The 25037-nt window shown below is 49.2% G+C and overlaps 1 protein-coding gene across 4 annotated transcripts in view; it reads right to left on the bottom strand.

Moving 5' to 3' along the window:
• Positions 1–25037, bottom strand: part of FAM149B1 (family with sequence similarity 149 member B1) — a 1843046-nt gene that overhangs the window by 1802034 nt on the left and 15975 nt on the right. Inside the window, exon 2 of one of the 4 annotated variants that reach the window (XM_069610541.1) lies at positions 7192–7249. The exons of the other annotated variants lie outside the window; for them this stretch is intronic. The gene's annotated coding sequence lies outside the window, so the exon portion shown is untranslated. The remainder of the gene's footprint in view (positions 1–7191; positions 7250–25037) is intronic. 4 annotated transcript variants of the gene reach the window in all.

Raw genomic sequence — 25037 nt, 5'->3', positions numbered from 1 at the left:
CTTGTAATATGTAGTAAATGTGATATTGATTTTTGTAATTTATTATGCAGAGTTTTTTATTAAGTGATTTTATACGTCTAAATTGATGTGTTCTGTTGTAAAGGTTTCTTTGTAAACCATAAACAATCAAAACAAAAAGTTTAAAAATAGTTTTGGCTTTTAGGTGGCACTTAACGTCAACCTAATAACCAAAACAAAAAGGCAATACTTTCTCGTTTGCCCACTGGCATCAGTGCCCACTAGGATCAGCGGTTAGCAATACACAAACAAAAGGAAATCCGGAAAGAAACTCATTTAAACAGATTGCATAATTTTACAAGTCATATAAATGCAGCCATTCTGTCAACATGGAAGCAATGCCCCAAATCACAGTTCCAAGGAGATAAGCAGTCTCCAGATTTACGACAATACAATCAGTCAAAAATATTTAGCAGCATTGTAGCACTATAATCATGGCCCTTTAGGCGTTTTTGTTTTCTTCAACTTTGAATGGAGGGGTGCAGTAGATGCACTGATAGCATCAATTCTCCCAATTAAATAACAGTGCTGTTCTGAGATTAGTTTTAGGATCCATGTGGTTTCATTGAAGTAAATTACTTTGTGGTAATTCTGGGTCATTTGACAGAAGTGGCAACTCCTTTAAGTATTGCATGCGATGATGCAAAATGTGTAATTTTGTGTCAACCTTCTTCCAGATGTTTCTGATATTAGAAGTATATTCTTGTTTGCTTATCCATCATAATTATATAGTTTCAAATAACTGGATGTGTTGCACCCGAGCTGATAATCAGCCGATTATTGTCTACAGTTACAATTACAGTTCCCTTCCGTTCCCACTGCTTAGCCTTGCATATATTGTATGGCCACAACCTGGTGGCAGGCACATTTAGTATTATGAGTGGGTAAGATCTTCACTGATCATTAGTTTCTATGCATGCTGTGTTTTACTAAGTTGTGTTAAACCCAAAAAACTTATTCTACCATAATAATATTCTGTGTGTGATTTTAGAACAATGTGTATATTTTTCAGTGTAGTGTGTGATTTGCGAATGACTACTGGGAATTAATTCCTTCCTTCCTCCTTCCCTCCCTCCATACCGAGAACTCTGACGGCTTTAGAGGTCTGGTCTACCTTTTTGTTTGAGCTCCGTTTTGCCTTTAGGTTAGATGGTTCTACATCCCTGTGTGGAAAAATCTCAACACTCATTGTAAATGCTATAACAAACCACATTAAACAAAATATAATGGACCCGGTTTCTGTGTAGACCAGGGAGCAAAAACGTAATTCAGAAAGTTGCAGTGTGAACATTGGGAGTCCAGGGGTATGAAGTGGAGTATTTCAACATACTGACCGGTAGTATGTAAGATCTTTACTTTACCATACCAGTTCTAGTCCAATTTTAGTCCACATGGATACTTTTTTGTGCCAATTACTTACAGGTCTCAGTGTGTGTTCCTCTGCTATCTTTTCTTAGAGATACTGACTCCAAGCAGGTCGACTCCAGGCCTTCAGACCCCTTGGTTCACAGTGGCACATCTACCTCAAAGCTGCGTTCACCAGCAGGCTCAAAAGGCAGACTGCCAGAGAATAACTTTGAGGTACTTGGGAATTATCTTGCACACTTTTGCCACCTAGAAAGTAGCCATAATAAGTGCAAATTGTGCTTGCAAATATTTCAGAAGGGGTGCTCGATCACAAGGTCAAGTATTTTGAAAATGGTACTCAACCCCCTAAATAGTTCTCTACCGTGCTAGTTGTCGGGTGGATTTTGCGATGCCTATTCCCTTCTTTACAGAGTGTTAGATTTGTGGGGATCCGTGGTGAGCTCTGGGGTGCAACCTGTGGGATAATGGCGGGATACGCCCCCGCCTCTCACGCATAACTTACTCAATGATCTTCAGAAGATTATGGTGCTGGGTGAGGCCGGCAGATGGGTAGTCTCTGGCGACTAGATTGAAGTTATGGATACTGGCTTGGTAGGTCTCATGGCAGTAGTAGGAAACCGGAGGCTCTCACCAGACTGGGCTCCTTTGCGGGGGCTATGGGCCTGTTGGAAACATTGAGGAGTTTACACTTTGGGGAGGTGGGATATTTTTTTCCAAGAGCACATTCCTCCTCCTCCAGGTTGGATTATCTGTTCATTCCGCGGGGGAGGGCCACAGGCTTTTATCAGCAACATTCCTAGCAAGGTCAGTCTCGAACCACTCTCCGCTGCTCATCGCACTTAAGAGTGGGCGGGAGATGCCTGTCCCTTCATGGAGGCTGAACTCGCATTACCTGGGCTTTCCAGAGTTTGTCGATGCGCTGGCCAACACTACACAAGAATACTTTGTGATTAATGAGGGCTTGATGGACAGTGCCATCACACTGTGGGAGGGGTATACAACAGTTCTGAGGGGGAAGGCAATCTCACAGGTCGCAGCACAGCAGAAGCAACACATGCTGGCAGTATAGGACACAGAGGCGGCCTCTGAAGAGGCAGAGCTGGTGGCTAAGGGGTCCCCTTAAGCACAGCAGAAGCGCACTGCAATGTGGCCTTGGACAATGCAAGGGATGGCCACTGGCTCAAATGTAGCAGCAGGGTTCATGAAACCGGGACAAGTCCGGGAAGATGCTAGCGTGGCTGGCTGGCTGTACAGGGTGGCACGGGTGGGGTCCTAAATGAGGGGGAAGGATATAGCGCAGGAATTTGTGGGGTATTATAAAAGCTCTATATAGTGCTCTGCCGCGACTGCGGGGAGCGGAGGTCCTGGGCAGGCGGCTCGACCACAACTGACTGTTGAACAGCTGGTGGGGTTGGATGCAGATCTATCGGAGGAAGAGGTTACAGTTGCCATATCCCAGCTGCAATCTGTAAAGTCAACTGTTCCAAATTGTTTCCCAGTGGAGGTTTGGAAGAAGCTGGGGGGTGGTCAGGGGGTGCCTGATGATCTCAGGTGGGCTGTGATCTTGGTTCTCCCCAAAACCTGGGAAGCTACCGGAATGCTGTGCATCATACAGACCCATCTCGCTCATGAACGGGGAGTTGAGAATCCTTGCTAGGGTCCTGGCAAATTGTCTGCTTGGGGCAGGGGTGTGGGGGGGGGGGGGTCTCATTCCCCTGGACCAGTGAGGGTTTATGCCATCCAAATCTACCTGCATGAATTTACGCAGGGTACAGTTGGCATTGGGGAAGGCTGCCACAATTGCAGTTCCACTAGTACTGTTGTCAGTAGATTTTGAAAAGGTGTTCGACTGTGTACTGGGAGGCATTATGGGGGAACAATGGAAAGGATGGGATTCAGGGGCAACTTCCTGGGATGGGTGCGTCTGCTGTACCAATCGCCAGTGGCCGAGGTGCGTGTTAATGGGTTTTCTCTCCAGGACTTTTTCCTCAGAACAGGTAACGAGACATGCTTGTCCCCTTTCCCAATGCTTTTCACTTTAGCGATCGAGTAACTGGCCATGCGACTCCGCATGAGTTGGGACTGGGCGGGTTTCCAGTGGCCCTGAGGTGGGGAAGACAGAATATTGCTTTATGCGGACGATCTGTTAATTTATGCAGGCGATCCACAGACGTCCTGCCGTGCATTAACAAAGGTACTGAGTCACTTCCAGACGGTCAGCGGCTTTAAGGTTAACTGGCAGAAGTTGTTTCTTTTCCCGGCGCAGGGCGAGGATGCAACAATTACGCTGGAGTGTCCCTACAGGGTGTCCCTCAAAGGCTTTCGCATTCAGTTAAGCGCACAGCTCTTGAAATTCATTGAACTGAATTTGCGGCTGATAAAAACGAAATTTTAAAATCGGACGTTATGCACTGGCAGACCCTTCCACTAACTTGTTAGGAAAAGCAGCACTCTTCAAAATGAAATCCCTTCCCAAATTCCTTTATGTATTACAAAATGCCCCGTTCCCGATCCCAAGGACGGCATTCTGGGACAATGAGGGGTCCCCAAGGGAGCTTATCTGGGGAGGTAGGCAGGTGCGTATCGCTCCAAAAACACTCTACTGAGGTTGGTCTTGGGTGGCGGGGGTCTGGGGAAAGGAAAAGAAAAAGAAAAAAATCGGCCTTCCCGGTCTTCAACTGTATTACTGGCCAGCGAAGGTGTGGGTATCCCCGGTTGCCTCATGTTGCGTCTGAGCTGGGCTGAATGGGGGTGGGGTGTGGGGGTGGGGGGGGGGGGGGGGAGGAGTGTGCTTGGGGGCGGGGGGAGGGGAAAGTGTCCGGACGCAGGTGCTCTATGGCAGGAAAATGGGACGGGTGGGGCTACCGCTTATGAGGCATGTGCAGCAGGTATGGAGGCACATAAACATATTGGGTGGTGAGGGAAGCAAACGCTATGTCAACCTATTTGGGGCAACTTGCACCTCCTGGAACTCCTCAAGAGGGGCCATTTTAGGAACAGGGAAAGGCAGCGTGTTCGGCGCCTCCGGGGGGGCGGTCTCGGGTTCTAGTCCCCTCTCGTTCAAATCGCTGCAGATGTTCGCCCTCAGTGACGGGGAATGCTTTCGATATGCACAACTTTTGCATGCACTGCCGTTGCAATTTCCTGACATGACAGATATCCTGCAGAACTCTCCGCTGTATCAAGTGGTATCCGCCTTCGGATACAAGGAGTTGGCTGGCCTGAAGGACAGGTGGGGGAGGGATATATGCCACAAGTAATCTGAAGAGCGGGTAGAGGCGCTGATGTTCCTGCGTGAGGTGGGGATATCGGCTAGGCTCTTCCTCATACAGTACAAGATTCTCCACAGGGTCTAATATTCCCGCAACAAGTTGAGGGGGTGGAGGTGGGGGTGGGTAGACCGTGACAGCAATCTATGGTGTGGAGAGCCATGGGGTATGTTCTATCGCACCTTATGGTTATGTCCTCAAGTACAGGAGGTTGGGGGGGGGGGGGGAGTGTATAGACAAACTGTCTAGCTTAAAGTCAGCTGAAGTTCCCAGGGACCCAAAAAGTGTTTTGCTTGGGATATGGGGACGGGAAGTTTACTAAACATGAAAGGACATTTTTAGCATTGGCCTGGGTACTAGTCAAAAAAGTGGTTGCCTCCTTGTGGGGTTCACCAGATCATCCACGGATGACCCATTGGCTTGTGCAGATGGACAGATGCATGACCCTGGAGAGAAGGGTGTATAATGTGAGAGGTTGCCCAGTTAAGTTTTCAAAAGTTTGGGGGAAATGGGAGGAGGGGGGAGAGGGAGTATAAGTTGGGGCGGGAAGGTGGGCAGGGGGGTACTGTAGAACATTCAGGGATCATCATGTTAGCAAGAACTGTGGTCATCATTTTCATCATGTCTAGCGATGGTTATTTGATTCACCTGCTGCATGTGGTTTTGTTTTACTTCTTTAATTTGATGAAAAACAATACCTTTATTTTTAATAAAACGAGAGGTTTCACTGGATCTGGGTCCCTAGTCTTTGACAGTTCAGCCCCGGCCTCTCAAAAGAAGCCTTCTGTAACGCTCACCTGATTCCCGTAGAGGCGCCGGTCTTGACTGGGCGTATACCGTATCTGCAAAGGTGATGTGTAACACACGGCTGGCTCTTTGGGCTGGACCTCTGTGCACTGTATGTCTGACTTGAAGGGTAAGATGTCTGCAGATAGAAAATATGGGATTAAGGAACTGGGTTATTGAATGTCTCTCTCTTCTTCCCTTTCTCTTCTCCTGTAGAACCCCAAAGGTTAACGCTCTCACCTTAGGTAAGGGAACGCCGTGCTCTCCATCTGCCTCGGGGCAGGGTGCTGTAACCAGTTTCTTCACTGGATAAGGGGAGCAGGCCTCTTGACTTCAGAGGACTGCTGTCCGTCGTTTACTGCACGAACGGTAAGTTTCGAGTAATTCTAATGTCTTTAAAGTCTTTAGTAATGATGTTTCTTGTTTTGCAGGGTTCCGGCGATGGCGGATGACGGGCTGAAGTGAGTTGAAGATGGAGCCCGTGTGATGAATAGAAGCGCCTGGAAGCACGTAAGTAAGCGCTTGTTGCCTGCTTCACGATGCGCTCTAACTGTCTTTTTATTTTGCAGGTACAAGTTCGGAGCGGCTGCAGGGTGCCGGAATACCCACTGGGTTAGATGTGGAAAGGAGTAATGGCACGTGAGTATTAAAGTTCCCCAATGTCTTTAAACGCACCTTGTTTTGTCTTTCAGATGCGGGATGCAGCGCCGAAGGCCTCCGGAGCGTGCGAAGAGTTGGTAAGCTTTTGTCTTTCAGATGCCGGAATGCAGTGTGAAGACCTCCGGAGCGCACGAAGAGTAGGTAAGCCTTTGTCTTTCAGATGCCGGAATGCAGCTCGAGGCGTTGGTGACAGCCGATGGACCAGGTAAGTGAAGAGCTGTCACTGAAGACCGTAATGCTAACCTGTTCTTTCTTGTCTTTATAGGTGTTGCTGAAGACTGGATTCAGGATGGTAAGCCTTTTTCCTTAGGCCCAGGATCAGATGCAGAAGACACGATGAGCGTTCTGCTGCAGAGGATGCAGAATAACGCAAAGCAAGATTCATTCATCGGGTGTGGTTTAAATAGCCTCCTGTAGTGCTTAGGTGTCTCCTTCCACAGCCACGCCTAGGTAAGAAAAGAGTTCCTGCTTTCCAGAAGAGTTCCAGTGTTCTGAATCTAGGGAGTGGCTCCTGCCCCACCCAACAGGAAAAGTAGTTCCAAACAGAAGAGGATCAGAGGCTCAACTGGCAGGCAAGCAAGCAGCATGGTCTGCTGCAGGTAAGTCCACCCAAGCATTATGAGCCCGGCGCTTCCAGCGCTGGGACTGGGCATATTTATGAGCCTGGTGCCACTGGCGCCAGGACTGGGTCCAAAAGGTCCCAATTGGGACTGGTTGGCACTCGGAACCTGGGTTATGGATCTGCTTCCAAGGGAGTTGGGAAAACCCTGACCTTTTGGAAGCAGAGATCATGACACCTTCTCCCTCTGGTCACAATGGAATGTTCACACACTATTTTAGGTGATAAAACAGTTATTTTATTGAAAGGATAAAAAGTCAGGCAGGTATATACAAATAAATAAGACTCACTTTGTACCAGAAATCTAATCGGGTAACAACGTAATATAAATATACAGTTCTATGTGGTACCACTATTACCTTTAACTTTAGTAATAATGCACCAACTGCTGACAGTTATTACAAAGCATTTAAGTAGTTAGGCAAGGGTTAACCTCATGAAGATTAAAGCAGAAAGGCAGGTAATACTTACAATGCTTTCTTTAGTGTAAAAAGGCAATACTGCGTGAGGTTCCCCCCTGCTGGGCAACCTGTAAGGAAAGGTTAAGGTAAGGAAAGGTTAAGGTGTACTTTATGTTGTATATTACATCACAGTCCAGCTCAAATATCTTCATTAGCAGTCTGCTTCTGTTTCTACAGGTCCCACTACCCCAAAGTACCTGGGAAGCCACCGGAGAAAGGGATCCAAGACGAATCTGGTACCCATGGATGAATTCTGAGGGTGAAGAGGCTCTTCCTCGTCGCAGTACCTTGGAAGGGGAAGTGGCAGAGTTTCTCTATTTCAATCGACAATGCCCCTAGAGTACGGACCCCCTTGGAAGGAATCGCTGCAATTCAGGTCTGTCGTGGTGGTCTCAGTTGTTGGGGGTTGCTATGCCAGAAGTGGATGTACTACAAAGATTAAACTTTCTGTGGACCTCGGTAAGCCTTGGATGAAGAAAATAAGTCCTTTGGTGGTTGTCGCTGACTTCGGTTGGCGACAGGTACAGTGGTAGTAGTAGGTGTCTGGTTTCGGTATTTCGCAGTTGGCTGTCCTTCGGTGCTACATCTGCAACACGGACTACAAGGTGGCTTCTGGCATCTTGGACTTAAGCACTGACTGGACTGCGGACCCTTACTAAGTCTGGACCCTCGGGACACTTTCTTCATGGATTGGTGGCAGGAAACCCACCGACTGGCAGTGGCACTCCTCTGCAGGTGGCACCCTGGATCTTCTATGGTGCGGCAAAGTGGACAAATGCTGAGGCTGCAGTGCCACTTGAAGGTTTCTTGCGTTAGTTGGAACTTTGGCAGCTACGGGTATGGGGTAGCACTACACCAGGGTACACCCTCCTCCGTTCGATACACAGCAACTTGGGTTCTAGCAGTCACGAACAGTCCTCCGGTCCCTGGGCGACACAGACTGACTTCTTGGCTGCAAGATATCCAGGCACCACTCTTCTGGACCCATGAAGATCCCTTCTCTGGATGTCAGGCACACAAGACTGGTTTCCAGGACACTTCTGGAGAAGAGCAGCAGTTGCACAATGTCCCCTCAGCTACGGGAAGAGGTTGCCTATCCAGGTCCTCTCTGGATCAGTCCGTAAATCAGCAGAGTAGCCTTTGGATTCCTTGAAGAGTTGGAGCAGCAGAACTTCCTTCTCCAAATGGATTCCAGGATAAAAGCTTCTTGAGACTTCATGCTTCATTTTGACTTTCATCTTCTGACAAGGTGAGCGAGGGGTCACTTGTTACACAAAAGTCTACCCATTCACTCAGCTGAGCGAGGCAGAGTCAGCCAATCATACACACACAAGTGCATTCAAGCAGCCAGCACCCAATCAGGCTCACAGGTATTCAGGCCATTCACCAAAATCAAACACAATACAGGATGTGGATTGGAGGCAACTTCAGTTTTTCAGGGCACACACCACATGAATTCCAGTTTCAGTCATGGCTGGCTCAGGCATTGTGTCATACAACCAAAACATCCACAACAAAGAATGCAAATTGACTCCTCTCCATTCCTTCAGGCTTCACCCAAAGGACGCACCCACAACAAGCAGTCCCTGGTAAGGCTCCAGCCAGTCTGGCCTTGGCCGTCACCAGAGCTATATATGGTCCTTCCACCAAACAGCCATTCAGGGGCAGGGAACAGAGACTTTGAGAAACAAGGGGTAAAGGCAAAAGAAACCAAGAGGCTGCAGTGGACATCTAGCCTTTGTGTCAGAATCCAATGATTCCTATGCCAGGGCCTGGGTATCCCAAAAATGGAGGATACCCAGAGCCACTGTCAAGCCCATACCCTGCTCTGTGGGCAATGCACACGTGCCCAAAAACATACTCTCAGGATATACGGGTGTACCCTGCCAGAAACCAGAGGGTATTCTCACTCCTAGACCCCTTGGATCCCCTACGTAGGTGGCCAGGGAAAGGCAATTGCTATTGACACCCGGGGGTGGGAGGGGGTGGAGAAGTGAGGATCAATCACCTGGGTGGTGGTCCATGGGACGAGGTGTGGGGTGCCCTTGGGCAAGACAGGGTATCCCCCTTTCCCTAGTGACAACCAAGCCAACCCTTCCCCAACCTTAATGGGCTTTTGTAAGCCAGCATACATCATTTCTGCACAATTGACATCTGACAGTACTGGGACGAGGAAAATGCCTGCTAAGAGCAGTCAAGGACAGGCATGTCCCTTTAATTGTGGTCGGGCAAGATTGAGCAATCATCCTCACCTGCAGCCTGTCAAGGGGCTGCAGGTGTATAAATGGAGCCCTGCCCAATGGCAGAGGGGAAGCGACAGGGGAAGGACAAGGAGGCCCATGCGTGCAGCAGAGAATCCAACAGTGCGGTGTGGGAGCTGGGACTCCCTGGAGCAGACTGGAAAACACGAAAGGAGCCGTGCAGGAAGGCTGCCACTTTCCTTTCTACTCAACGTGCTTGTTCCTCTGTAGTGGAGGACCACCCCAGGAGTGTCTGAGGGGCAGGGACTGGAGCCCCAACACGAGAGGAAGAAGGCTGTTTTATCCGCCGTGCTGCACCAACTCCTAAAGCGACCAGTGAGTTTCTGAGAATTGAGAAACCAGGTGCGCACGTGTGTGAACTTGAACATTTCCTGAATACTTTGTATAGGAGTGGTCGCATGCTGCTGATAGCACATTTTCTTAAGTCTATGATCAGTTAATTTGTCAGTTACCAAACAAAGAGGAAATACTTTGTTTCGGAGTGCTCGCATGTAGCAAGAGACATTTTCGAAGGTCTCCGAATGTTGAACTATTCAATTAAAGTGAAACGAACAACTCTTGAACTACAGATAAAAGAGAAAATGAACCATTAGCGATAGATGTAATTATTGAATACCGAACTGAACTAAAACCTTGTGACTAAACTAAATTAAAAAGTTGGAATACAAAAAGAGTAAAGGAAGTTTAAATCCAGGCAAACCATCATATATTGAAGTGCTAAAGCGAATATAATTCTCAACAGACCACAGGACGGTGAAATCTAATATGACTTTAAAAGAACAGGCAAACAAAAAGATACTGAAGACTGATTTACCGTGCCATTTTCAACTTGTCTGAAAGCAACAATATCTGAAAATATTTGAAAAAACATTGACTGAACTGTGGAGAAAAGGATATTTTGTTTTCATGTTGTAAACTGTGTCATTTGGAACTTAGGAAAGCGAACCCAGAGTCCCGACCAGAAACATTTCATTTCAAGGTTATTTGAAATGGAACTTGGGGAAGGGAATCTCAAGTCCTGAAACACCAAGACCTGATACTTTTTCTGTGTAGAACAATTTTATACTTGGGGAAGGGAGCTGAAGAAGCTCAGAGCTTTATGTTGGACACTTTTTGGTTGCCGACATCCCTACACATTGAACAAATATAGTTGTGAGGGCACGTATAGGGTTTGGACACAGGCAGATTCCTAAGTTGAACTCTGAGTCAGACTTTCCTTAGTTTTATTTATTTAGGGAAATCCCATCTTAGCATAGGGCAAGTTAGGCCTTTTTCCATCCTGACCTTTAAGTTAATAACATTGATGTTTTTTTAATTTGAAATCTGAGGTCTGTATCCTTCTTCATGGTGCCTTCACAACCCCCCACCCATGGGTGCCCTAAGGGTATCCCATCGGTACAGTTCACCATAAGGTAACAATTAAGAGCTGCACTGCCAGGGGTCCAAACTGGCCTTCTATGCAGAAAACACACCGAGAACATATCCATAGAGGTGGTAGGACGAGGAGGCCATGTCCCTCCAAAAGCATTTCCAGCATCACACTCCTCCAGATGTGTAATAGAGAATGCATGCATAAACTCTGATATAGATGGTACCACCCCCGCACCCCCACTATTTTAAATACATTCAATCAGCTGCTAGACTTGAACTGCTGTTAACAATGTGGCCTCAGGGGTAGCTACTTTCATATGTGGTGGGAGTGCCCCATTGTACAGGGGTTCTGGAGAGACATTCTGTCAATCTTAAGACATTAGCAAAACTAACTTGCCCATGGACACACTCATGGTTGTCCTGGGCGGTGTTTAAATTAAATGCGCGTCCTCACTCCTGTCCCACTGTGAACTCATTACGCATTTACTACTAGCTGACAGGATCGCGCTTTGGTGGGCTAAGATCTGGGACATTTTGGAGGCCCAAAATGTTACCACACATCTGAGCAATCAGTTACCCATTCATAGAATTTAGCCACAACGATCCATCCTTAGCGTTCCAATCTAACTTCTATTCCCCCAACATGAGCCCTTTGGGGGTATCTGGGTAGTGTAGCAGTCACTCTTACCATCTGACCAGGTGGAGGGGAGGGGGTCATTTTGTCATTGTAGGGCAAGCAGCAGCTTTTCTATGATGAGGGAGCGGGGGCTAGAGGGCTTTGTCTCTGGTATCCTGCACATGTATTTCACTTTGTGATGTCTTGTTCTTATCACTACTACCTACAAATATATCATACTCTCGGATGCAACCAAAAAGGATAGATAAAAGATATTTCTTTTTAAAAAGTGCTTTGATAGGTAAAAGGGAGTTAGCCATCCTAAAGCCATTCACAAATGAAAATCGCAATATGAAAAGCCTCTCATCACTCTTGACATTGCACATAGCAACATTGTTGTGAAGGGGGAGAAGGAGGAAGGTTGGGTACTCGTATTATAAAGTCACAAAACCGTTCTATGTTAGCTGGATGACTCAGTAGTCTGTGCATTCTAAATTGATATCACTGCTTCCCCACCCCAAACCTGCAAAACTCACATGCCTTGCTTAATAGCCTACATTAAAATTACATACACAAGCTGCCCACGCTTACACTAAAGCGAGCAAATAGAAGCAAATGTGTGCCTAAATGTTACTATGTGACTTTTGTCTGGTACCAATACCTGTTTTCGATACTGGAGAAAATAGATTTTGGGGGATTTCCTAATGATGGACTGAAGTTGTTTTGCCTAAATGTGAATTGTAAAGGGCTTTAACCTACTGGCATATAAGCGGCAATGAAGTGCTGTTCAGTGGTGGCCTTGTATTATTTAGAATTAGAAGGTTTAGAATCATTAATACGTCTGTTTCGTGACTCCATGCTTGTATTACTGTCACAGGCAGGCCCAGTTTAATTGGATCAAAAAGCCCATGTAATGTATGTTTTGTGCAGACTACCCCAGCACAAGTAAAAGGGACCATCTTTGACTTGGTTTTATTTGAATGAATTCAGGTTTTGATCCCAAACAGCCTGTTTCTTGCCCAGAATTGTTGTGTGAGACTGTATACCAGGGAAAGTTAGACCTGGCATTTCCGGCAAGAGAAATGAATGATACATTTTAACATAGTTCTACATAATTGGGGGGTTTGTTCTAGGCACATTGAGTAGATGACACTGCTGATGTTCCAGTACCCATGCCTTGAGTGACAAAATGTGCCCAAACATTTTTTTTTCGCCAATAGACTGAATGGGGAAAAAAATGTGTGCATGGCTACAGCCTGAACGGCTGGACGGATTTTTACCAAATTTGTGGCAGGAGCGAGGGCTTGGGCCGGAAATTGTGCTTTTGTGGGTTAGGTTGAAATTGGACTAGTAATTCTTTTGCAAAACACTGAAATGTACGTCCCAAAACATTAGTGATATCTGGGTCCGCTTTGCAGACCCATTTCCTTGTTCACTGCGCTGACCGAAGTCTCATTGGCCTGCGGTACGCTGTGCTGTCGGCGAACAGTGGACGCGGCCGGTGGTTGGCTGGAGGGAAGCTAGCTGTGCATGAAAGGTTTTGGGAAACGCTGCCATGGTGCATCGGAGGACAGTGTTGCGGTGTGTGTGGCAAGGGTCTACGCTACTGTGTGTATCCCTGGGCCTTTAATTTTAGTACGCACAAGTCATATCTGGATCCACTCTGCCGTCCTATTTTCCTGTTCGCAGCGCGGTCAAAAATTTGATTGCACTGCAGTCTGCGGTGACGGGATGTGTGAAAAGTGTTCCCTGCCAGCAGTATGTTGTATCGGAGGACAATACTGCGGCAAAAGGATCTGAAAAATATAGTGTACGGCATCTGGTGGTCGTAAGAAGGGATGGAAAGGGTGCGGGAGTGAGAAGAGCATCACGTCATATATATTATTATGCAAGAAGACGGTGGTCTGACAGCGCTATCCGTGCATGCTCCGCCAATGTGCGGACACCTCAATAGGCATCTTTCTTGTGTCGTCATTGTAGGCAGCCTTACTTATGGCATGCGAGCGACAATGTCTTTCTTTCACGAGTGGTGGCAGGCACATAAGCGGATGGGGAGTGCATTCCACGACACATGAGGATGTAAACATAGCGTGTACTATGGCGTGCTATGTAAGGTAAGTCGGTAGCCCCTTGCATGTATGGCTGCAGCCATAGCACAGAAAATTATGTCCACTGGTTGTAAGTACCTGCCACATTTGTTCTTAATGTGTGCGTTTTGGCTGCAGTGTGCACATTGCTGCTTGCATGTGTGTGGTGATTGGTAGAACAACCAACAGTAGTCGGTGTATGGGTGGAGATGGTGAAGTGACTCTTTGTGCTGTGTGTCCACTGGGAGTATTAACGGAATAGTGTACATATGGAAGAGGTTCCGGTGCAAATGTTTCTTGTATGTGCTTGCGTAGTGTCCATTGCGCAGATTATCAAGTGTTGCTATGCAGTATGCACCATTGGTTCTATGCACGTACTAGAGTGGTGGGAGCAGGCTGAATGTTGCGAAGATGGTCTTGTTTGGTTGGCATGCTTATAATTCTGATTGGAAGTGGGTAGCGCTGCCAAACACAGTGGTATGTTTGTGTTTTACGGGAAGTGGAACATGCGTCCGTGGTTTATGGTGTGGCGGTTGGGTGGAAGTGCTGGTGCGTATGTTACCTTTGTGATTCCATCACATGCATACCTGGTTACCTGCATGGCTCCGTTAGGTTGTGGCGAGTGTGGCGTAGGCCTAGGTGCATGGCCAAAGGCCATGCATCCAGCAGCCTAGGCCTTTATTACAGCCTCCACAATATAATGCAGCAATGTGGTTGTTACTGTGCATGCATTTGGAGTTGGTGAGTAGCACACATTGGTTGCAGAGGACATTGTGCACTTGGTGAACAGCAGAAGTGAGCTGCTATGCGTACATTACCATATGGTGTACATCATTGCCCCTGTTGCACAATAGGGAGCCACATGTCACCATCTAAGTTTGCTATGTGTAGGCCCTTCTAAGACCCTTGCTTGAGGAAGTGTTTTACCACATTGCGCCATGAAAGGAAGTCACCAGCATCAGAAAGTTGCAATATGCACGCTGTACACAGCCACTCACATAATGGTATGCACAGACAACGGAATGTAATTGAGCGATGTATGTACAGATGTGGCCTGGGTGAAAATTGGCAGGCGCATTTGCAGATGGAGCCTGCATTACACATGACATGAGAAGTAAAACATAGGTTGCACTAGGGTGTGCTGTGTGTGGTGAGGCTCTGTGGTCAGTGATGGTAGAGCAATGGCAGAAGGGGAGAACAATGGCGAACACATGAAACTTGCAAAGTACACTACAGTACGGTGTATTGCGTGTGCTAAACCTGTAGACCCTTCAATGAATGGGTGACCACCTTGTAATGTCAAAAAAGTGCTGTGGGGTAGCGATTCCAAGATGGCCACGGTGCTGTGAACACCGCGGCCACCGAGCTCCCGACCCAGAGGCCCTGCAAACCTACATGCTGACCGTTGAAGCCCTCCCCAGGCGACAGTAACCGAAGGCGGGCGGCCCCTCAGTGACAAGGTAGCAGGAGTTGGTCATCTTCGGTCCTGTGAGGGCCGGAGGTGGCGGACCTGTGGTCCCACGAGCAGTGCCTGTCTTGGTCGCGAGGCGCCGGAGCGCATCCAGCTGCCTGCACCCAAGCAATGACCGAGGAGGCGGGGACTGCGCCCCTGGAAGAAACCTTCGGACCGCAGCCTCAATGATCTGCGGAGCGGCAGGAGGCGGGTCCCCCACAGCTTCCCCCTCCACCTCTACGGCTCTCAGCCCTTGCCTGGCTGAAGGGCCTGTGGGCGTGACCCGACTTGTTCGGCAGGGGACTGGGGCTGGTGCCGGCCCGCCGACAGCGCCACCCACACCAGCTGGGGGGAAAGCGGATCAGCCGGCACTGGAGAGGGCGCCCCGTGGGAACCTCGGCCCCCTGAAGAGTGGCTCGGCCCACGGCATCTTACCCCTCTGGAGAGACGTCCACTGAGGACAGCACAGAGTCTGGCCGTGGGAGGCCGTGTGAGCCAGGTGCAGAAATGTGGCACAAAGCCCAGTGGAGGAGCAGAGGACACCACACCGCACCTCCAGGGACCATCTCTAAGGTACAAGCTGCGCGCCCGGTGGGGGCGAAGGGGGAGAGAGCAGAAGCCCCGCTCCCTTGGCTTAGCCCCACCATCACCCACGGGACTCACCCCCCAGAAGTGCCCCACATCCGACATTGTGCACCCCCCAATGATTTACCCTCTCCTGGGGCTGGAGCCCTCAGGCGGCTGGCGAAGTGAACCCTCGGGAGGACTATAGAAGGGGAAGGGGGAGGTGCGGGGGGGAATACAGTGACCCCCCCTCTGAGGACCCCCCCGCCTCTTCTGTGAGTGCCCTTGCCCTGCACAGGAGCTTCTATGGTCATACATCTAAAGTGGAAGGCATACATTCCCCCCCCCCCCCTTTTTGGGCATTTCACGGCGACTCACACCACCCGGCCCTACGGCGCCCAGAGCAGATCACCACCACTCCAGCGGCCGGTTTCACCCTCTCCTGGGCACTCAGGGAGGTCCCACCTACAGCAGAGATTTCAGACTGTGACAGGGGAGCGCAGCGGCGATCAGAAGACTATCCCAACCATCACCACCCACGAGGGGACCCCCCTATCGGTTGCCCATCCATACTCACCCAGTTCTGCCGACTGTAGAGGGGGTGCCTCCTTTGGCAGAGGCCCGAGCGAGCCTGCGGCCTCTCCCCCTGGGGGAGCCCCACTGCTAGGGGAACCTGGAAGCCCAAACACTGAGCACAACACCCTGAGACGCTGTCACAATGTCCAAGGACAAAGCCAGGGACACTCAATCCCTCCAAAGACCCCAGGGGAGACTGCAGGAGAATGCGCTGACCAAGATATGGGCCACCGACACGGAGGACACCCAGGCAACATGCCCTAATGGGTGGCGTACAGGGGATCCCCAGCGGACCTGTAGGCCCCAGAACAACCTGTCACTCAAGCAGCACTGAAGCTCCTTCTGGCCGAAATAGTTGAAAAGATTACCACAGCTGGTCAAAAGCAAATGGATGCCCTCAGGGAGCACCTGGCGGAGGGCCTCCAGGAGATTAAGAGGGACATCAGCAAGATAGAGGAAAGGGTGGACACAAGTGGGAGGGCGATTCAGGACTTAGCCGAGGACACAAGGAAGACGATAGCCGCGCATAACTTGGAACTCCAGGTGGAAGACTTAGAAAACAGGTCTAGGTGCTCGCATTCGTATTAAGGCCCTTCCGGAAGACACCCAGGACCAAGACCTCCCCCAAACTCTGAAGGGCATTTTTGTGGACCTCCTGGAAGCGCCAGGGATGGAGGACATAGTCTTCGATAGGATACACAGAGTGGGTCCCAAATGAGCAGAGCCAGGCGCTAGACCCAGAGATGTCCTTGTGGCAACGCACAGCTACACAGTGAAGGAGCATATCCTCTCAGCAGCACGGAAGACTGGCTGTATAATGGGGCACAGATAGCGCTATATCAAGACCTGGCGCAAGCAACTTTAAACAAACGACGAAGAATGGGACCGGTACTCTCCCACTTAAAGAGACCAAGGCATTCCCTATAGTTAGATACATCCCTTTGGCCTGGCCCTTGAATGGCGAGGGGAAACCTCAGAAGATACTACATGTGAACAGGGTCTCGCCTTGTTGGGGGTAGAAGAGGACGCTCCGCCACCATCTACTTCGCCTCTGTTAGGGAGAATTCTCTGTAAAGGCTAATTTTCCAAACCAAGTGAGTCCCCCAGCAGCTTTGCTGGATTTTTGGGGTTTATTTTTTTCTCCTGCTAAGAGTGAGACTCTTTTCCTTCCACTCTTAGACATGATTTGAGGTGTTCCTTTGACTTTGTATGTGTTTTATGGGCTATGGGGTCCTTTACCCCATAGGGCTTCATGTGTTTTTGGTATGTGGGTTACACAGCACCCTCTGTGCCGTAACCCAGGGGTGTCGTAGCAACCTCCAAACATAGACTCCATACCCTGGGACTGACTACTGTCTCCCAGGGCATGTAAAGTCACCATTGGCTTTACTAGTCTCAAATTGTGAACAGAACCAGCACAAACCATCCTATTGTGGACGTACTGGTCGGGGCAATTTGATTGCCCCGGGGTTTGTTGTTCGAGGGGGCACTGTCCAGTCCCCCCCCCGACCGAGTTTTGGCTGGTGGCATTGGATACTACTTTTTATATTCGACCGCGGATATATTCCTATGGGATTTTCTCATTGTTCGAGGCTACCACTTTTTAATATAGCCTCGAACATACCGCCGGTTTATTAAATTAATATTAATTCACCGGTTGGTCATTTTTGCCGAAACTTGGTTCCAAAAATGGCGTTTGTGTTCGCTTCTGTGACTCCAACCCAAGTCAAGCCCTTTGTTCCACTTTTTGGCGGGCTTCTCCACAGAAGCCTCCAAAAGTGGTGCCACTCTGTCTGGGTACCACAGGGGGTGTGGGAGGGGGTTTAGGCACCCTGGACTGAGTTGCCTCGCCAACTCAAGTCGCATTCTTGTGTGATTGGCCCAAGTGGTGAGCCGCCCGGCTCACCACTTAGCATGTTTGATTGACAGCTAGGCTGAATGAATGGGGACTGCATAAAAGCAGGGCTTTGGGGACTGGAACTTCAGAAGTCGCTACAGGACCTAAAGAATCCGAGGAGGGAGAAGCCGAGCCGAGCTGCAGCGACGACACCACCACCGGTGGAGCCCTGCGGAACCGTCTCACTACTTTTCCCGACGACAGAGGTGATCTCCAGCCCGGAGAGTCTTCTTCCTTTGACTGGTGGGGATAACCAGTTTGCCTGTCTTTTCGCCTTCCTGGACCATCTCGTGGCCGCCTTGCCCGTGCCAAGCACCCCGGCAACCGTAATACCACGAATCACCACTACCGCGAAGAAAAGGGTGGTACCTTGTAACCGGGAAACTCCGCGGCTGGTTTCTTCCCTGGCAGTGCAACGACCTTCAGCTTTCCTCCACGTCGAGACCTCCTCTTGCTCTAGACGAAACACTGACTTGCACCCACTGCCAGGAACAACTGCCCCCGCTGGAGCGTTCTTCCCACTTTCAGGTACTGTGTCCTGCCTGGCTTCCCTTGCGACAGATCGTTCGGGGTAGCAGTAAATCCTCGACTTTCTAACCTGGGCTAGCCTGGGACCTGTTAACTAACTTTTCCTGACTTGATCTCAATCTTTTGCAAACTTTCTACAAAGACTCTTTGGGCATAACCCCATTGTGTGATCCTGGACACATTTCGCTTGCTCTCTCGAAGAGTGGGTCTGGCATTTGAACTTCCTTGCTCCCCAGTAGACTTGCCTATCCTGCCTCACTGTGGTTCTTTGAAAAGTATTGACATTTGTGTGCTTTCGTAACTCTGCCTTTTTAATAACTTATTAGAGTGCGATCTTATGTTAAGCGCTCACCTCTGTCTGCAAATAAGTGATGTTTCTCATTAAGACTTGTCTAATATGTAATTAGGGTTGTGTATATATATATATATATATATATATATAGTGACTGTGTGTTGAATTTATTTACCTCTGTTTGTGCTAGTGTAATTTACAAGTGTGTCTTTAAATAATTATATACTTTTACACCAAAGCTCTGGTCAGTGTTTGCTTGTGCTACTGTATCTCTGTACCTATTGTGTATACACTATATACTGCCCAGCTCATCTTGAGAGAAGTCTGACTGCTCAGCCACAGCTACCAGGTAAATCTGGGTGGTACAGACTGCTACCAATTGGGTTTACTGCCAACCACCTGTAGTCCCAAATCTTTTGCAGGGTCCCTAAGGGAACTGCACAGGTTTCTGCCTAACATCCTCCATCCCAACAGGCCGCCCGTAGAGCGTGGGAACGGTCCACAGCCCGGTCTAAGAAGTCGAGGAAAAACGACAACCAGCCGCTCCCGAAAGGTCCGTCACCAAGGAATAGACAGAAATCGCAGTAATGAATAGACCTTCACAGGGAGCGAGGTTCCGCACAGGGGTTGGCTGACGGAGCAGGAAAAGGATGCCTGGGGAGGGCATACAAGCAGAAAAATGGATTGGCAAGGTCAAGTCTCTCAGCAACGCCTGCATGGGTCTTGGGAGGGGGGGATGGGGACTCCCTTCTTGGAATGGGATTGGGAGGTCCTGCGTTGGAACATTTGGGGGCATTCGATGGGATGACTCTCTAGGTTCTGATTCGAGTGGGGCTGAGGCCAGTCGTCCCACACTGCCAGAGGGAGGGGGGTATGGGAAAGGTTGAGGGGGGTTTGGGAGAGCCAGTGGACCAGAAGCAAAGGATTCTGCAGCGCAACCAGAATGGGGGAGCCCAAGGGAGGAGGGTTGGACACTAAGCAGGGTGCCTCGGGAGCCATGTTATTTCCACTTTAATCACTATGCCTAGCCAACGAGGATTGAGTATCTTCTCCCTCAATGTAAATGGCCTAAATTCACCGATTAAACGTAAGAAAGTAGAGCGCTTCATTAGGTGCGAACATCATCACGCTCCAAGAAACCCATATTCGATCATCTGACTGGGGAAGGTTCAAGATTTGGGGCTACTCCAGGTCATTACATGCGACTCAATCTGAAAAGAAAGCCGGGGTCCGACATGCCCTGGGCTGGAGCTACGTATCACTGGGAAGGTGAAAGACTACCAAGGGAGGTTTTTTGGCTGTATCTCTGGAGGGCAATGAACAGCCTCTCACGGTGGCAACAATATATGCCCCAAATACAGCACAAGATATCTTTCTCCAAAGCACGTTGGGAAAGCTTCAGAAGTTCGCCAAGTCCCCTATCATTCTTACTGGCGATTTCAATATCGCATGGGACCCTGCAAAAGACAGAATGGCGGGAGGGGCAGGCCCACAGGGGAGACCATCAAGACCATCACACGACCTGAAGGAGAAAAATCAGCAACCAAGCACTAGTAGATGCGTGTCGAGAGATACGGGGAAACGCAGTGGGGGGTATACCTTTTATTCACATGCTCACCGGTCCCATTCGAGAATAGACTACATCTGGCTATCAGCCAATCTTCTGGAGAGGGCTCTAGATATCTCCATGGGCACCACAACACTGTCTGACCACTCCCCCTTGACTATATCCCTGAAAGCGAAGGGTAGACCCCCGGTGCTGTAGAAATGGCGCTACCCGATCTCCCTATTTAAAGATCAAGTATTGGCCCGAGAGAATGAGGAGGAAATAGAATGCTTCTTCGCAGAGAACTCCGCAGGGGACACATCACTCCAGGTTAGGTGGGACGCCTTTAAGGCTACCCTGAGAGGGGCAATAATAGCGGTTAAAGCGAGAAGGGACAGGGAACTGAGAATAGAGGAGGCGCGACTAGAGGAAGCACTTAGGGGGATATTTGCTAAAATGGGGATAAATCAGACCCAGGCTACCAAAAAGGGAGTATAGGGCAGTGTGGGGCTAGCTAGACCTGATCCAGACTTGAGCTGCTGAACAGAGTTTATTATATCTCAGGCATAAATGTTATATTAAAGCTAATAAGGCAGACCAGCTGCTCTCGAGAATGCTCAGAAAGGAGCAGAAAGAGATGACAATATTAAAAATTAAGGTGGGGGGGGACCACCAGCACCAAAAGTGAGGATATCTCAAGGGAATTCACCCGATTCTATTCTGCCCTGTACGTGTCTGATACTCCAGTTCAGGCTTCCCAACTAAATTATTTAGATAGGGTTAACTTACCCCGCATAACGCAAGAGATGGAAACACTGGAAAGGAATATCAGAGGATGAGGTTAGGGACGCAATCAGAGCTCTGCCTAATCTTAAATCGCTGGGACCGGACGGCTATGTGGCAGAATTCTATAAACCGCATAAGGAAACACTTAACCCTATCCTAACCACGCTCTTTAACCAAATAGAACGGGACAGGGAAATTACGAGAGCTATGAAGGAGACGAAAGTTGTACTCATTCACAAAAAGGGCAAGGACCCAACCGAGTGCACCTCCTACCGCCCCATAGCTTTAATCAATGTAGACTCTAAAATACACGCCAAGATCCTAGCAAAGAGATTAGACCATCTTGTCCCTACTCTGGTCCACCCATACCAATCAGGATTTGTCAGAGGCAGGCAGACCAGCGACGGCAGGAGGCTGGCCCACTTGATAGAGAAGGCTCACAAGAGAGGAATTCTCGCTCTCCTGCTGGGAATTGACGCAGAGAAGGCATTTGATCAGGTGGAGTGGGAATTCCTCTTCGCAGCCATGCTTAGGATGGGATTTGGCCCCAAATTTATGCACAGGATTAGAGCCAATTATAGAAATCCAACACTCAGGTTAGCTGTGATTGGTTAACTGTCGGACCCGGGTATGTCGCGAGGGGCACTAAACCGGGGTGCCCACTCTCCCTGATATTGTACGCCCTCCCACTTGGAACCGTTGCTCGAATCAGTATGATCCAAACAGCTCATAACAGGACTCCCCTTCGCAGGGGAATCGCATAAAATCGCAGCTTTCGCGGATGATAGGATGCTCTCCTGGACCCTCCTGAGTACGGCCATACCTGCAGTAGAAGCTGAACTAGCCCACTTTGGTAGGGTGGCGGGCCTGAAAATAAACGCCTCTAAAACTGAAATTCTCAACCTCACAGTCCTGACGCCAGTAGTGCACTCCTTGAAGATGATAGACTGGGGCCCCTAGCAGTTTCCTGGCTAGGACAAATCAATACCCTAAAAATGACCGTACTCCCAAAGCTCTTGTACTGCTTTGCTGCCCTGCCAGTGCACGTTCCCCCAGCCTTTTTCAGATCTCTGAACACTAGCAGGTTCATGTGGGCCAATAAGCCCCCTAGGATAGCGGCCAAGGTGATGAGAGCCCACACAGATCGGGGGGAGGGGGGGTATGGGGCTACCCGACTTCAGGGCGCACTAAAGGGCGGCTCAGCTGAAGGTGCTCCGGGATTGGCAAAGAGACGACCGGGGGAAAGTATGGAGGCCCATGGACAGGGCGGTGCTGGGGGAGGATCTCGAAGGGGTCCTGTGGAAGCTGAAACAGGACAGGCCGATTCGGAGGTACAGTAGTGCAATCCTAGCCCTGGTGGCCCGTACCTGGGACGAGGTGGTGCAGCAGGCCCACTTAACGACGCACCCATCGCCCTACACCCCCCTATTCACTAACCCGCTGTTCACCCCTGGATTGACTGCATTTCAAGCTTGGCATCAGGGTGGGGATGTAGGATGTTACAGGATATGTTCGGCAGGGGAGGGGGGCAAGTAAAGCAGTTTGAGCAGTGTAAGTCAGACTTCACGCTGGGTGAAAGGGAAAGGTTTTGTTACTGCCAATTTATACAACCCCCTTTGAAAGGTATCTCAGTAGGGACTCGGGGGACAAACATCTGATCACAGCCCTATATAGGCATATGAAGGCAGGAGAGGATCCTCCACTGCGGTCCTTCATGAAGAATTGGGAATTAGCTACCGAGTCTGCAATGGAGGATAACGACTCGTGTTGGCTATGGAAGCAGATACCAAGGCTAAAAAGATCCCTTCAAATAAGGGAGATGTGGCTGAAGCTGCTCACCCAGTGGCACTTGACCCCCTCCAAACTTCACAGAATGTACCCCGGGGCCTCCCCCCTTTGCTGGACAGAATGCGGCGCAGTGGGCACTTGGGAGCATATATGGTGGGAGTGTTTGAAAATTGAGAATTACTGGGCCGGGATCTGGGATGCGCTCAACCAAGTCCTGGGCCTTGATCAAGGGGGTAACAAAGGTCTTGCGATACTGGGCCTGGTGGGGGTGGGGGGGGGGGGGGGGGTCACTGGCGTCAATTAAGACTAAGGCGGTCCGCAAGCTCTACGCAATAATGATGATGGCCGCGGCAATGGTTCTTGCTCGCAGATTGAAAGCAAAGGACCCTCCACAGGAGCATGAATGAGTGGCAAAGATATGGAACTTGTTGGCACTTGAGTGGCTCATGTACTCAATTCAAGGAGAGCATCCAAGATTCAGGTCGGACTGGGCATCCCTAGTGTCATAGCTGGTGGATGGTCCAAGGCAGTGAGGGTGCCCTCAGAGCATGAGGCTCCTGGGCATAATACATGCCCCCGGCGAAGCAGACACATAAGGTGCATAACTATTTTGGTCAGTCCATCCTATAAGGGCTTACGAGGGGGAAAGTTGGCGGGAAGCACTGCAACACTGGACTGCTCTCGAACCTTGGGTTGGGGAGGAGGGAGGAAGGGGGGGCAGGGGAGTTAGGGTGGTTTTTTCCATGTTTTGTTCCGATTATGGAAATGCCAATGAAAATCAAATTGAAAAGAAAAAAAAAGTGCTGTGGGGTGAACTAAGTTTTAAAATGCTGCCTCACCTGCATAAGTTTCTTATGTTGAGCTGGGTGTGACCAAGGGCTATACTGTTGGATGTATGGTAAAATAACTGTAGCCCGTAGGCCAGTTACTGAAGAGGCTAGGCCTGCTCGATAGAACGCCACCATAACACAGACATGCATTTTTAAGTATGCATGTCTCCGATGGTGGTGGCGCTGAAAAAATTGCTCTGCAGGACCTTGTAAACGTGGTTGAACAGCACAAGTGAGCTGATATGCGTCTGGTACCCATTATGCCACCACCTGAACATTAGGCAACCACATGGCGCTACTTGTGGTTCACATGAGTTGCCCTTTACACCACCCATCATATGTTACGTTTCTGGATTGTGGTATGTTGGAAATGTTCTCTTTCATGAGGTCATCATGTTGTGCTCGTAAGGCCTACAGTATTGGGTACATGGCCAAGGGCCTTAGGCTGTTGGTTATGCACCCAAGAGCCTACCTCTTGATGACAGGCAGCATACCATACTGCAGTCATGTATATTTGCCTCAGTTTCTGACCAAGGATGGTGACCTTTGAAAAATGGGTGCGGAAAGCATTTTACACTTGGTGCAACAACCAAAGTGAGGTGATATGCGGTTGCGAACACATGGTGTAGGTACTTGCACGTGTTGCACATTAGGCTGTAATTTGCGCACAGCTAGAGGTCGGGAGGTGTTTTATAACCAGAAGCATGTGTGCTTTTATGTGCAGTGCTGGGATGTTTAGCACAGACTATGACAGCATTAAGGAGCAAGATTTGCAGTGGGTCCAAGGAAATGGAATTTTTATGCCCTCCATTGCCAATGCTGTTCTGTTTGCCACTCTGCACCCAGCATTGCATACAATCCTGTAGAACTGTACGAGAAGTGTTGACGTTAAGTACATACAAGTGTGAAGAGGAGAATGGAACAGAAAAGGCATAAAAAACCAACAACAACAAAAAATGTGTGAGCAACATAACAAAAACAGGACAAAATAAAATAACCAACAAAAACCTTTCTTTTCTTCTTTTACGACAGACCCAACTCCTTATCCAGCTTTAAATTTCCCACACCCACCTCCCCACCACAAAAAGTCAGCGGTTTACGCTGTACTTCACGCTTCCACGTGCCACATCCAGCCATTTTTTGGATGGGAGCCATGGAAAGGAAACTAGAGCGAAAGACATTGTTTATAAGGTTGGTGCGTCAGGCGTGTACTCAAACAGTGTACCAGAAGGTTTCTTTGCACAAAGAAGTGCAGAAGGCT

The sequence above is a fragment of the Ambystoma mexicanum genome, chromosome 8 (assembly GCF_040938575.1).
Source record: "Ambystoma mexicanum isolate Mex_15411 chromosome 8, UKY_AmexF1_1, whole genome shotgun sequence".
Lineage (NCBI taxonomy): Eukaryota > Metazoa > Chordata > Amphibia > Caudata > Ambystomatidae > Ambystoma > Ambystoma mexicanum.
This window is presented reverse-complemented; position numbering and strand designations above follow the sequence as displayed.